This window comes from Empidonax traillii, unplaced genomic scaffold (assembly GCF_003031625.1).
Source record: "Empidonax traillii isolate 1590-97213 ecotype Southwest subspecies unplaced genomic scaffold, ASM303162v1 scaffold380:size670999, whole genome shotgun sequence".
Lineage (NCBI taxonomy): Eukaryota > Metazoa > Chordata > Aves > Passeriformes > Tyrannidae > Empidonax > Empidonax traillii.
In genome coordinates, this window is record NW_020955573.1 from 525501 (window position 1) to 538762 (window position 13262).

General features: G+C 46.4%; 1 long non-coding RNA gene across 3 annotated transcripts in view; it reads right to left on the minus strand.

Moving 5' to 3' along the window:
- The window catches only part of LOC114062062, a 78065-nt gene that overhangs the window by 63799 nt on the left and 1004 nt on the right, over positions 1–13262 (minus strand). The window lies entirely within an intron of this gene.

The following is a 13262-nucleotide window of genomic DNA, read 5'->3' on the forward strand; positions in this document are numbered from 1 at the left end:
CAACACATCTCTTACTTAACACCACCCCATCAGTCCTAATTCTTAATATTGTGATTACTTTTTTCAGAAATGCAGCTGGCAGGGGTTTACTGACACACCACAAATCCTAATTATCATCAAAACTCTAAATTCTATATTGATGAATATCAGAGGTTGAAACACTCTTATCTTGACAAGCTCTAAAACACCCGATGAATGTTTGTTTATTCAGTGTTACTAGTATATATTTCCCTACCTTAACTTTGGGAAAACAACAGCATTTAAATAAGCACTAAAGGCAAAGATAAATAAAACTGAGCAAACAAGCAATACGTCTATCTACAACACATTTTCATGTTCTTAAAAGGAATTATTGCACAGGAGACGATTGAACCCTAAACTGCCACAGTCTCAAAGAAAATATATTTAAATGGTGAACTTTCTGGACTCATCCCTGGGAATACTACTTTACCCACTATTCAACTGTTGTTAGTTTACATGTGGAAGGTGCACTGAGAAAATTAGAGCTATATAAAAATAAGACATAAAACCAGCTGTGTAACGTAATAAAAATATTAAATAAGAACAGTGGGAGCCAGATCGGTCCTGAACTTTTGTTATTGCAGAGAAGAGTTAAAAAAGCAGGTTGCTGGCTGCAGGTAGCCCTGCCCAGGGCTGGGGCATTAAAAGGTGCATAAAGCAGGGGCTCATTTTCCTCTCAGGAGTCGAGCCCCGCTGCTGTTATCGGAGGCACCGGCGGATCCACGGCGAGCCCTGGGCTCGGGCCCGGCCTCTGTGTGGTCTTTGAGAACTGTCGTTATCAGCTTTCTGTTTATTATTGTGCTCAGTTTAAAGGGAATTTGCCAAGTGATCCCTGGACTCCAATCTTTAGGCCTGTTGTCAGGACAAATTAATTTCTGTGGAAACCCACTGTGCCTCAGATACCATCTAGGAAATGTAGGATTAATGGAGTCCCTGTACAACACGCTTTGTAGTGCGGCTGCTGGGGGAGGGGAGCGGGGCTTGGGAGGGAGAGACAACACAAATAAACCCCTGCACTTCGGGGGACTTTGGGGGGACTTCCCTTTTTTTTTTTTTTTTTTTTACTACACCAACTCACATCAAGAATATTTAAAATAAATTCCAGCCACCGAAACGAACGGGCAACTTTTTAACAGAAGGAGCGGTGAGGGGAAACTCTGCTACCAAAGATGAGGGGTCTGAGGTCTAATTATCAATATTTTATATTTTACCCAACTCAGGTCGATCTCACCAGTAGGAAAAACAGGATATTAAAAGGAACAGCCTCCTGTGAATCTTACTAGAAAATAATGAAACTCCACACATGATCCTTTGGAAAAGGGGTATTGAAGCTGCATTTCCTGCAGGGCTGGGTCATTACTATCTTTGCTGACATTTGAGGCTGGTTTTTTTTTTCCAAATGTGTATTATTTCATTGCTCAAAATGTTTAGCTGCTGCTGTTCTTGCAAAAAGTAAAATTTTAAAAAAATTCTTTCTTAGAAAAAAAAGGGATTATTTTTCGAGAAGAGAAGAGAAGAGAAGAGAAGAGAAGAGAAGAGAAGAGAAGAGAAGAGAAGAGAAGAGAAGAGAAGAGAAGAGAAGAGAAGAGAAGAGAAGAGAAGAGAAGAGAAGAGAAGAGAAGAGAAGAGAAGAGAAGAGAAGAGAAGAGAAGAGAAGAGAAGAGAAGAGAAGAGAACTTCAGTATGCTTTTGTTAGTCCTTTCTCATTTTCAGGAGGACACTTCTGCCCATGGTGAGATATCCAGGTATAATATCAAACATATTGGCAATTCTTGCCCTTTTTCTTTTCTCTCCAAAGCTAAATCAATTGATAACATACAGCAGACACACAGGTCCATGTTCTGTGTGGTGCAACATCCTGCAACTCCCCTGTGCAATCGGTGAGTTGTAAATCAGCCTGAAGTTGGCCCAAAGTGCCACAAAAACACCAAATGGATCACAAAATAAAAACTAAAATTCAGAACTAAAAGATACCAGTCTTTTGCAGTCAAACGCTAAGGCAAAATTCAACTATCTAGCCCGTTGTTACAGTATTCCACTGTTAACAGCAGTGCTAATCTGGCAGCAGTGCATTTCTAGAGCCCTCCTAACAGCTCACAAGCCTGGCAGATGCAGATGCTGCAGCTCCTCTAACGTGTGTCTCCAGTTCTGGAATACCTCAGCACACACTGCTTCTCCTTTGTGGGGCACTGCAAAACTCGTGGCTTCTCTGTGACCCCCCATTTCGTTTGGAACAGCATTCATGGAGAAGTCTCATTTGGGGAGGTTATTTTATTAGTCTTCAGCCCTCAGGTATATGAGAACTGCTTTCGTTTTATTCAGTATTCCAAAAGAGCCCGTTCTTCCCTAACTAAAACATTTAATCTTGGGAGACTTTTTATATGCTGGATTTTAACTGTTACAGAAATTCAATTAACTCCATAATTATGAACACAATTACCACTGAGTGTTACATGTGATTTGGTGGTAGCTGTTACATGGCACACACATACACTCTGGTTTATGATTTAAAAACTTAGTAGGCAAAAATTCCCAAATATCAGCCTTAATCTTTGGATTGCATACACAAACAAGTTTTAAATATGTTGCTCATATTTTTTTTTCCACCTGGCCACAGCAGGGGGGTTGGAACAAGATGATCTTCAAGGTTCTTTCCAACCCAAACTATTCTATGATTTTGGTGATGTAGGGTTTAATTGCAGGAATCGTTATTTGCAACCAGTGGGCTGGACTTTCAGCTGATAAAAAGTCACCCAAATTGTGATAATTTGCTACAAGGGGCATCCTGGCCCCATTAACTCTTTCCATGATGAAGTTAAACCCCCAACAAAGGCAGTAAGTGGAGCTCCAGAGATTTAATGCGTGGAGGGGGGGAAAGAAAAAAATAGGGGGGAAAAAAGCAAACATATCCAAAAAAATAGGAGGGAAAAAAAGGCAAAGGGAGAGGATAAGAAACTCTAGGAAGTTTTTAAAACTTCACCTAGAGGCAGGGCCGAGGGAGCCTCTGTGGAGTGTGGCCCCAGTGCCACGGCAGCCCCACTCGGGGCGCAGCAGCTCCAGCCGGAGGTGGCAGGTCAAGAGGCAGGATGTGCCCGGCTGTGCCAGGAGATTGCCTGGCAGGAACCATCCCACAAACCCTGCAGGTGGCTCTGGCAGCGAGCAGGGGGCTGTGGGCTGGCTGTGTGCCAGGCTCAGCCCCGAGTGCTCAGCGCGGCCTCGGGAGGAGTTAAAACACCGTGAGGTGGAACACCAGGCTGGGGCAGCGAGGGGGGCTAAGGGTGTCACACCTGGGGGTTTTTTAGGACTGAAGGGGCTCAAAGCAAAGTTGAGGAGTGGATTTGTGAACAGTTGTACTCAGGGAAATGGTGGGTTCGAGGTGGGCTTTGGTGCTCTGGGCACGTACAGAAATACCTCAGGGAAGGGGCACCACGCTGAAGCCACCACTGCTGTCACAGCCTGAGCCCCCGTGACACCTCCTGTGACACCTCCTGTGCCACGGGCACCTGCTGGCCCTGCACTGGTACTCTCTGCCCACACCCTCCTCACACCAGGTCCACTTGACCTGCTGCAGGTTGGTCACCACCCGGCACCATCGAGAGGGCAAAGGATCCTCGAGTGCCCGGGGTGACTTCAGGCATTTTGCAAAATAATTCTGATGCCACTTGTTCACCCCTTTGGAGAGACCACACACAGCTCCCACTCACACAACTCAGCCTTGCCCCCCAATTCCAATACCACCATGCCCAGTGATGCCAGGGGAGGGTCTGGCCCCACATTCTCTTAGTCTGACAAGAACCCCTCTCTGCTGACACAGCAATACCTACAGACATCTCCACCTTCTCCCACTCTTTGTACAAGAGCGTTTTTTTCCCACCCACAAGTGCACAGGTGGGAGAGATTCCCTCAACACACCATCCAAGGCTTCATCAAGAGATGCCCATGGACTTCAAACACACAAGGAATCAACAGTCTTTTGCTATAATCACTCTTCAAGTAATTGAAAATCAGAATTACCCATGTGGCTTCTCTACATAAAAAGTGATCTGCAACCTACAAATCTGAATGCAAGACATGTTCATGTGAAACGTTCGAAATACCAAATGCAGTTACAGCTCAGTCCTTGGTGGATGTCAGGCACTGCTGGAAAACTATTGCAGGAGTTATTTGAAACAAAAAATAAAATAAAACTAAATTAAAAAAAAAAAAGGAAGGGTATAATACCAACAGGGGTCAAAGCATTTCCAGTCTTGCCAAGGGTTAGTTCTTACCAACAGAGTAAAATATTTGAGCTTTAACAGAAAACTATAAATGCAAATATCTATAAAATGAACCACAAAATAGGCTTCTTGTAGAAATTCATCTCTCATAACAAGAACAGTACAAATATTTCACAACATGTCAAACCCACTGTATCTGTACATTCATGCTTTCCTCACTCCTGGCATTATAACCACACAAAACTGTAATTTAACAGCACTGGTAACAGTTTTCCAGTCTTGGGGCATGGAACCTCCATCCCAAGAACCTGGTGAATAAATGGCAATAAATGTAAACGACAGGAAAAACGAGGAGACAAGTCTGAGGGCTCAGACCAGCAAGCTCCCAGCCCAGCAGCCCTTAACCCCCACCATCCCTTAAAATCACCCCAGATCCATCCCTGCAAATGGAGCTGCCACGTGGTTTGTTTTCTAAAACAACATCTCACTCTGCTGTGGAAGAAATTTAGTCCCTATTCCTCTTTAATATTCATACAGTACAGAGCTACATTAACAGCTAAGTTTTAATTTCAGAAACATTCTGACATTTACCAAGAACAGATTCCAGCCCTGGTTTCACACCAGGGTTTTTTTCCATTATCACTGTTATTACTGGTATTAGTATCACTGTAGAAGTGATTAAAAGGTCCTGGATGTCTTATTAAAATAATCTAGATCTACTTCCCTCTTCAGCACCAAGATACAATCTGTTGGTTTATAAATGGGAATCATCTTCCTGGAAATTAAATTTGAAGTATTTCTGTTCCTCTTTTTCTTGTAAAATAGAAGCACTTTTGCTGTTTAAATTGAATGTAGGAATTATTCTAAATATTTGAAGCAGAGGCAAAAATAGTTATTACTGAATGCTGAACACTCCCCAGACCTATTCATAAAATGGGAAAATAATAAAAGAGCAGCAACAAGCCAACTCTTCAAAACTCTCAGGGAGGCTGAGGAGAGAGATCCCTCATGGAAGTCAACAGCCTCAGTCCCTCCATCTATTTTCAGGTGCTCATTTACTGCAGCACAGACACACCAGGCTTGTGATTTCCAGAAAGGGCTGGTTTAGCTGCAATTTTGGAAAAATGCATTTTAGTTTCCCGAGATAGCCCAGCAGTTTAACTACGTGTGTTTGTACATCAGAGCTCTCTTCCATATCCTTCACTAAATAGAAATTCAAAGAGTCTTAGGCGTAGATTAAACGCTTTCAAAAATCAATTCTAGGCTGGCACAGAAGTTAACCAGTCTGACCTCGTGATTACAGACTAAACACTTCCTTGGGAAACAAAGTGGAGGAATATTTTATGTCTCAATGATTATTTGAGATAGCACCGCCACAAATAAAAATGAGAAGCCACGGCAAATATTTCAGGAAGTTTGTCCCGGGATAATTGCATTTATAAAAGGACTCAGTCAGGGGGGTGGGATATTGTAGCATCAAAATCCACTAACAAAAGGCAGCATCCAACATACAGCTCATCCAGGCTCTGACAAACACTTTGAATTTCATGGAGCATTGTGAAAAAGAGATTCATATAAACCTGATTACTTGGATTTTTTTTTTTTTTTAAACCACTGGAACCTTAACATCAAGAAACACAACAGCTCAGAAAGCAGGAGTAAGATTTGTTCTTATTCTAATGTCTAAAGAGCCTCTTCCAAACTACCTTGGGACTGATACAAAACAGACTTCTGCAGTTCCATATTCCTGAGGATGGAGCACAGATTTAATGCCCAAGCACTAACGTGCCTTGCAAGAGCATTTTTATTTTCATTCTTCCCCGTGTCAATGGCAGAGTAACCCCAGAGCTTTCAAACAAACGTTTGCCTTAGTTTGATCCTATAAATGTGCTGCCCAGTAATTAAATCCAGTTTGTATTTTTAAAGTGCACACAGAGCCCTGTTCCACCCAGCCCCAAACCGCCTCGTGTTTGCATCCACCATCTCTCAGTTCTGGGAAATCCATAAATTCATTTGTCAGAGGTAAAAACACTCACACAAAACTCCTTCTAAATCTTTTGAAATGGTTTGTTCAAACTCTTGACATAACGTTTTGCTCTAAACAAATTTCTAGACAACCCTGTGATTTTCCATCTCAAAATATACTGTTTCCCTGCCATGAAACTAGAACAGAGGGTCTGAGAGAAAGGAAATTATTAAGCATTCTAGTGGGTTTTTTCCAACAAAAACTAAGATAGAGGTCAATGAATAAGTATGTGCAGGCTGGAACTTAAATCCTCTGGGGTGACTGTAGGCTAATTAATAATTAATGCCAGAGACATGGTGTTTGAAATGCAGATGTGATAACTGGAGGCCTGGCAAAGCTGTTCAGAGGAAGCAGATTTGGATGCTATAGGGAATAGGCACTCCCTTGCCGGCTGGCTCTGAAAGCAGACCTGGGTGCAAAGCAGGGCCTATGGTTTAGATTATATTCCCCTCAGCTGTTAATTACCTGAACCTACTTTGAAGTTTTTCTCTTTTTATCCTCTGCATGAAAAGAGATTGGTTCAGCCAAGGGACTTGAAAAAATGATCAAATACATGGAGTAGAGGAGGGGAATAGAACTTCAGATATAAAAAAAGATAAGGAAGAAAAACACTCAGGGAAACACACAGGAACGTATTAGGAAGTGCACGAGTATGGCTCGATGTTTCAAGCGAGTTGTGCTGCTCTAAGTTATTTCAGCCATTAAATAAACCCCCGCGTGTTTTATGAATAGATTTGTTAAAGGGAATCTCTGGCTGTATGTATAGAGTTTACAGTAATTATTTGATGAAAGTACCATAGGTGATTTCCTATGCTATTTTTAATTCAATAAAGTCATTTAAACCTCCTTGTGTTTGGGGCTATTTAATGAGGTGTGCAACATTAGCAGAATCACCAATGAGCTGTTACTACAAGGTTTAGATTTTGCAGGAAAAAAAAAAAAAAAAAACACAAAACACCTCATTTTTGTGAGGGAGAGACACGGGCTCGGTGTGGATCCCTCCCTGCAAGGAAAGGGAGGCAGGTGCCCTCAGCACCCGGGGCTCCTTTGGCCTCCGGGGGGGGGGGGCCGAGGGTGAATGAACCATTTGCACAGCAAGTGGAGTGTGGGGTGGCCCACGGGGCCCTGGCACAGGCAGGGCAGGGGGTGTTGGGGATGAAGGCAGGGATGGGAATGCTGGTTAGGAGGCAGGGGTGCTGGGGATGAAGCCAAGGGGGAGGATGCTGCCCGCTCCCCGCGGGAGGACGGGAAGTGTTTGAGGGATCCCACAGGCACCCCCCGAGGGCAGGGAAACACCCCATCACCAAAGGAGGGTTGGGGGTACCTCTTGCGACACTGCCGTCACAGCGCAGGGGGAGAGGGGCCGCTTCCCCCGGGTCCCCCCGGTCCCTCTCCGTTCTCCCCGGGGCTCCGGGCGCCCCCGGCCCCGCTCGCCCGGCCCCGGCCGGGTCCCTGCGGCTGGAAGGGCCGCGAAATCGCCTCTCGGCCCGGTTCTCTTCGCAGTGACACCTCGTTGCCTTTTCAAAGCGGCTCCAGAGTGGGTTTTTTTGCCGCTCTTCCCCGCTCGTTAGAGCCCGCCCGTTCAAAGGCGAAACTTCCCAGCAACTTCACTAAAACCCTTTCAATCAGGGGGAACAGGGTGGTATCATAATTTTTTTTCTCTCCCTTTTTTTTTCTTTCTTCCTTTTTTTTTTTTTTTTAATTTTTTACCTGTTCTGGGGTGAAGCGACCTCTGACGAGCTCAGGGCTGGTTGTGTTTAAAAATTAACTCGACCATGCCTGTCCTCAAGGCGCAGGCGTCTCGCATTGACGCCCATCACCTTGGCACCGCGCTTCTCCCCCTGCTGCTGCGGGGAGCCCACCTCGGCCCAAAACAAGTATTTTTATCCATTTTTCTCCTTCCCAGCATCGCTTTTCACCGTGACGTAAGGGCACACGCAGCTCTACTCCAGCCTCACGCAGAGGTGTACACCTGTGGGATGCTCCCCCTGCTTTGAGGGGTAACTCGTGACGCCGCCGGGTTATCCAGCCCTGGGTTAATTACCTGCAGCTAAAGCTCCCACCTGAAGGTGATGAGTCCATCCCGGGGCGGAAAATACCTCGATTTCCCCCAAAACGGGCGTGGGAAGCACATCCATGTCCGTGTCACGGGCGTGGGGTGGCCCGGGAGAGCCACGCCTGGGGGCGAGAGGGGCTTTTAATGGAATCACAACAGTCACACGGTTCCCTATTAAATCCTGCTAATTTTCTAGGTGAAGGCTGTGAAGTGAATGTGAGGAAGCATTAAAAGGGAATTGAATTTGCATTCCTTATGCTACAGGCACATGTTTACATGACCTTTAAAACAGAATTAAAGCTGTATCATCAGCAGCTGTAGGCAATTCACATTACTAAGGCAATCAAATCAGAAGGCTAAACTAACTATAAAACATAAATTAAACTGATAGAGAATCATCCTAATTCACTAGGTTTACTTGCAATTTACTTATCCGCTACTAGTAATTTCTAAACAGTTTGGAGAAGAGGCAAAAAGGAAACACTTGGATGTGGCACTTCAAAACAGTGTTGTCCGAGGGGGAGAGCCCGCTCTCTCAGGGTTCTCCATCAGGGATCGCGGGGATAACAGCCCGTCCTGGTCCTCCAGAGGTCCAAGAGGGGCCTGCTAAGTGATACCTGCACGCCTAAACCCCGAGCTCTATGGGTCGGCTCAAGCGCCCCCGGAGTCCCTTTGCTCTCTGGTGGACCCTCAAAGACGCCGTTTATTTTCGAAAATATGAAATAACTGCGTGTCCAATACAGCTCGCGTTGCACCGCTGCCTTCGGCCCCCTCCCCCATTCCCAGAGGGACACTTTCCAATGTCTGAAGCACGGCGAGAAAACCCACAAAAATCGATAGCACCGGTGATTTCATTAAAAGTTTGCAGAGTGCCTTTCCCCAGCTCTGCTCCGGCGCTCCCGGGCGGAGCGGGACCGGCTCGCCCCCCTCCCTGCCCCGGGCACCCCCTGCTTTGATTTATTCCCATTTATTTCTCGCAGCCGAGGGCTGTCTCCCCCGCTTTGATGGAGACTCTCCCGTGTGCGCTGCCCTGGGGCCCGCGGTGATTTATTGTCCGCCCGCCTCCCCATGAACTTCTCCCCCGCAGCCCCCGCCGTGCCCGGGACCCCCCGCCCGGGGAGGGCACAGAGGGGAAGGGATGCTCCAGCCTCCAGAGGCTTTCACCGGGATTCTCCTGGGCGAGAGGGGAGAGAAAAGGTGCCAGGAAGTGCCAGGGAACCGCACACGCCCCACCTGCCTCACGACCCCCGTCCCCATCCCTGCATTGCCCAAGAGAGATTCACGAAGGAAACATCTTTCAGCAAGGCAGCCTGGCCTGAAAGTTCATTTTTATAACAGCTTTGGTTGGCGCGACCTGAATGAAGAGGGGAGGAAACTTTCCACCAAGCCGTGAACACGCGAAAAGTCTGTGACAAAACAAGAATTAGCAGTAGCATCTACTTATTTCTAAACGTAAATCTAGGAATGACGAGGCGCTTCAAAATGCAGGAGGCGTTTCAATCCCTCTGCGGGATCAGGAGCATCGCTGGATGCTTTGCACGAGGAGTGCTACAGCTGGGAAAACGTATAGTTAATAAATAAATAAATAAAGGGGAAAACCACAATACATAAACCCCAAACCCCTCATGGAAACTGCTCGCTAAGCTACCAAACAGCAATGCAGGTATTTGTCATCCAAGGAATAGAGCGATTCGTCTTCAGTGTCTCATTAGTCAACAGAGGTTAACTAGCGAGCCAGTTAGCGCGTGTTCAAATCCAGCCCATTTTCCTTTAAATATGTCTGAGCAGGAATCTGTCCGTTCGGGAATTGTGTGTGGATTATTTCTAAAGCTGGGGCAGGATGGCCTCTGGCGTGGCAGGAGCTGCTCAAGGGCTGGGGGTGCCCATCCTTAACCGCATCTCCCCGTTTGCTGCGAGAAGCTTCACAGCAAAAAAACAAAACAAAACAAAACAAACAAAAAAAACCCACCCCACACTAAAAAACCACGGGATTTCGGTCCGGAATGAAACAAACGCATTCTTGTCATCACGCCCGTGTGAATGGCACGGTGAGGAAAGTGCCTACGTAAAAGGGAAGGGACCCGCATTGTTGTGCGGGTCTATTAACTCCTGCCGTGACCTCAGGAGCTGCCACGCACCGCCCGAGGAGGGTCCGCGGCCGCAGCCCCCTCTCTCCCCATCCCTGTTTTCTCCGTAAACACAACAAAAACCGACGTTTCAGTTCGTGGATTTAATAAACGGCCAGACCGGTCCCGCAGCAAAACTCTGAGCTTTGGAGAGACTTCCCGGAATATTGATGGTTTTTTGCTCCATCAACCAATTGTTCGAGACGAGATCTGCTAAAACCGACCCGGCTCCGAAATAACAGTGACCTGAACATGACGGGGTAGTGCACAAATGAACCACATTTGTTTTTTTCCCCCGCAGCAAGTACATTTTTTCCAAACATCAACAACGCCGAAAAAAATATTATTAATAATAATAATAACAATAACAGGCGATTCGAGCAGAGGAGCGAGGAGTCGCCCAAAACGCTTCGGAAACCGCAGCAGTTAGAACACAAATACTATTTACCTTGAGATTTTTTCCTGCCCGGGGACTGGCTTTATTGTCCCTCCCTGGACCAGCCCAGCCGCAGCCACGCTCCCTCCGTGCCGGGCTCTTTGCTGCCGGGCTGGTGCTGGGAGAGATTTGGGGGGGGCTGCTTTCATTCTTACATTAGGACTAGTTTAATTTGCAATCTGTCAGTCCATCTCCTGGCTGGGGCTCTGAGATGGCAGTGTGTGGCTCTCTCCCTCCTCTCTCCCTGCACAGCATTTACTCACGTTCAAGAGCAGCCAACAGAGACCAAAAAAAAAAAAAAAAAAAAAAAAAAAAAAAAAAAAAAAAAAAAAAAAAAAAAAAAAAAAAAAAAAAAAGAACTAATTGAGCTTGTGTCGGTATTGGCTAATTTCTGCTAATACTCTGTAAATTCTTTTTCACTTCTTAAGCTTCCCCCACGCAGGTTAGGTGTTCCCAAAGCCTCTCCGGAGCTCCAGGAGCCGCTTTCTCAGCCCTGATGGGTGGCTGGGCTTCAGCGCCTGGATGTACACAATGCAAACCTTAACTCCTGGCTCCAGAAACGGTTAAATTGCCCTTTCCCAGCCCCCACCCCCGTTATGATTGACTCTGTTTTTAAATTTGCACTTGTTCCCACCAAGCGCAATCTAACTCGTCCTGTCTCTAAAGTGAACTTGTGTTGAAGGTGAAGTTTTCAATATAGAGGTCACGACACCGAGGCACAGCTTACCGCTCCGAGCTTCATGCTGTATTAAACACAATCAAAACGAACCCCTTTTAGACCTTTTTTTTTCCTTTTTTCCTTTTTTTTGTTTTTTTTTCCTCCTTCCCCTCCCGCGGATGAACAATGAGGAAAAAAAAAAATCTCTTAAATATAATAAAATCAGCTCTGTCACGATAATAAACGCGCTCCTGGGCTCGCTCTGCGCCAGGTCCCTTCCTATGGAACACAAACACACCGCACCCCGCCTCGGGTTGGAGCTCTTAAAGGGGAACGTGCGGGGTTGGTGCGGGGACAGCCCGCCCTGCCCCACGCGTGGGGGACACCGAGGGGACGCCACGCACCCGGGTGACCCCAGAAAGTCCCGGTCCCGCCTGTGCCAGGAGGACTCCACACAATCCCTGCACTTCAAAGCGGGGGGTTCTCTCCAGCGACTTCTCGCTGCCCCAGGACGGTGCTGCCTCCCGCTATTGTGCGAGCTTTTTCACGCCAAAGATTTAGCAGAAAAAATAGATATTAAAGCGAGTTATTTGTTGGGCAAACGCGGGTCTCTCCGGGGCGGGGGCACCTGGAGCCAAAGGGCTGGAGCGCACGGTCCGAACCCAGAAAGTTTTTTTTTAATTTTTTTTTTTTTTAATAAAAAAAAACTTTAATGGGTTTCGGTCTATGAAAAATAAGTTACAAATTCTTGCAACAGTAGCTTTGCATGTACTTATTTTTCTCCCATGTCCAGACGGGGTCGGCTATTGAATAAGGCTCTTTTATTCTGCATGGGGCAGGGGATTTGTGGCCATGGTCCCCCTTTTATTCCTCTCTCTATGGAAACCCAGATCATGGGGAGAAATATGCGAGGCTGAATAAAGAAAAGCAGCAGAAAGGACCGCTTGAGAGCGGCATCTGTTACACTTGGGAAGTTAGACTGACAGGAAAGAGCTAAAGAAACCCTCTCCAGCAGATTAGTTAGAACAGCAAGAAGATTTAACTATATGCAGATAAAAACACTATAAAATCCACCATACTCTGCTCTAGGCGAGGTGAGAGCCGCCTCGGCAGGAGCGGAGCCGGGCTCTGCCTTAGCTACATTTGCAGCAAAGATTAAAATGGGACGTTCGGGGTTTTATTTCCCTGCTAGAGACTCTGCCTTAATTAAACGACGGATCTGAACATCTATTTTCACGGGCGATGGGATTTGAAAAATTGTTTCGGAAGTTAAAGTGCAAATTAATTTTAAATAATTTAGTTACGTTTTTATACAGTGCGGATTTGATGTTGTTGGGGGGTTTTTTTGGTTGGTTGGTTGGTTGTTTTCTTTTTTTTCCCCTCTCTTTTTCCCGCGGGCTCCGGGGATGTTTATTTCGAGGAGCTTGTGAAGGCGGAGAGTGGGAAAAAAAAAAAAAAAAAAGGAAAGAAAGGGGAAAAAAAAAAAAGAAAAAAAAAAAAGGAAAGGGGAAAAAATGAAAAGGCTAAAAAAAACCCAACCAACAAGGAAGAGGCTGCTGCTATAACTCCTTCCCTGCCCTCCCCGCGCTCCGCCGGGCTCGGCCGCGGTGCTGCGCGCCCCGCACCGCCCGCACACCCCGCGCGGGGAGCGGAGCTCCGACAGGGACATTCCCATTCCCAACCCCCCCGCCGCCCCCCCACCCCGGCACATACACACACCCC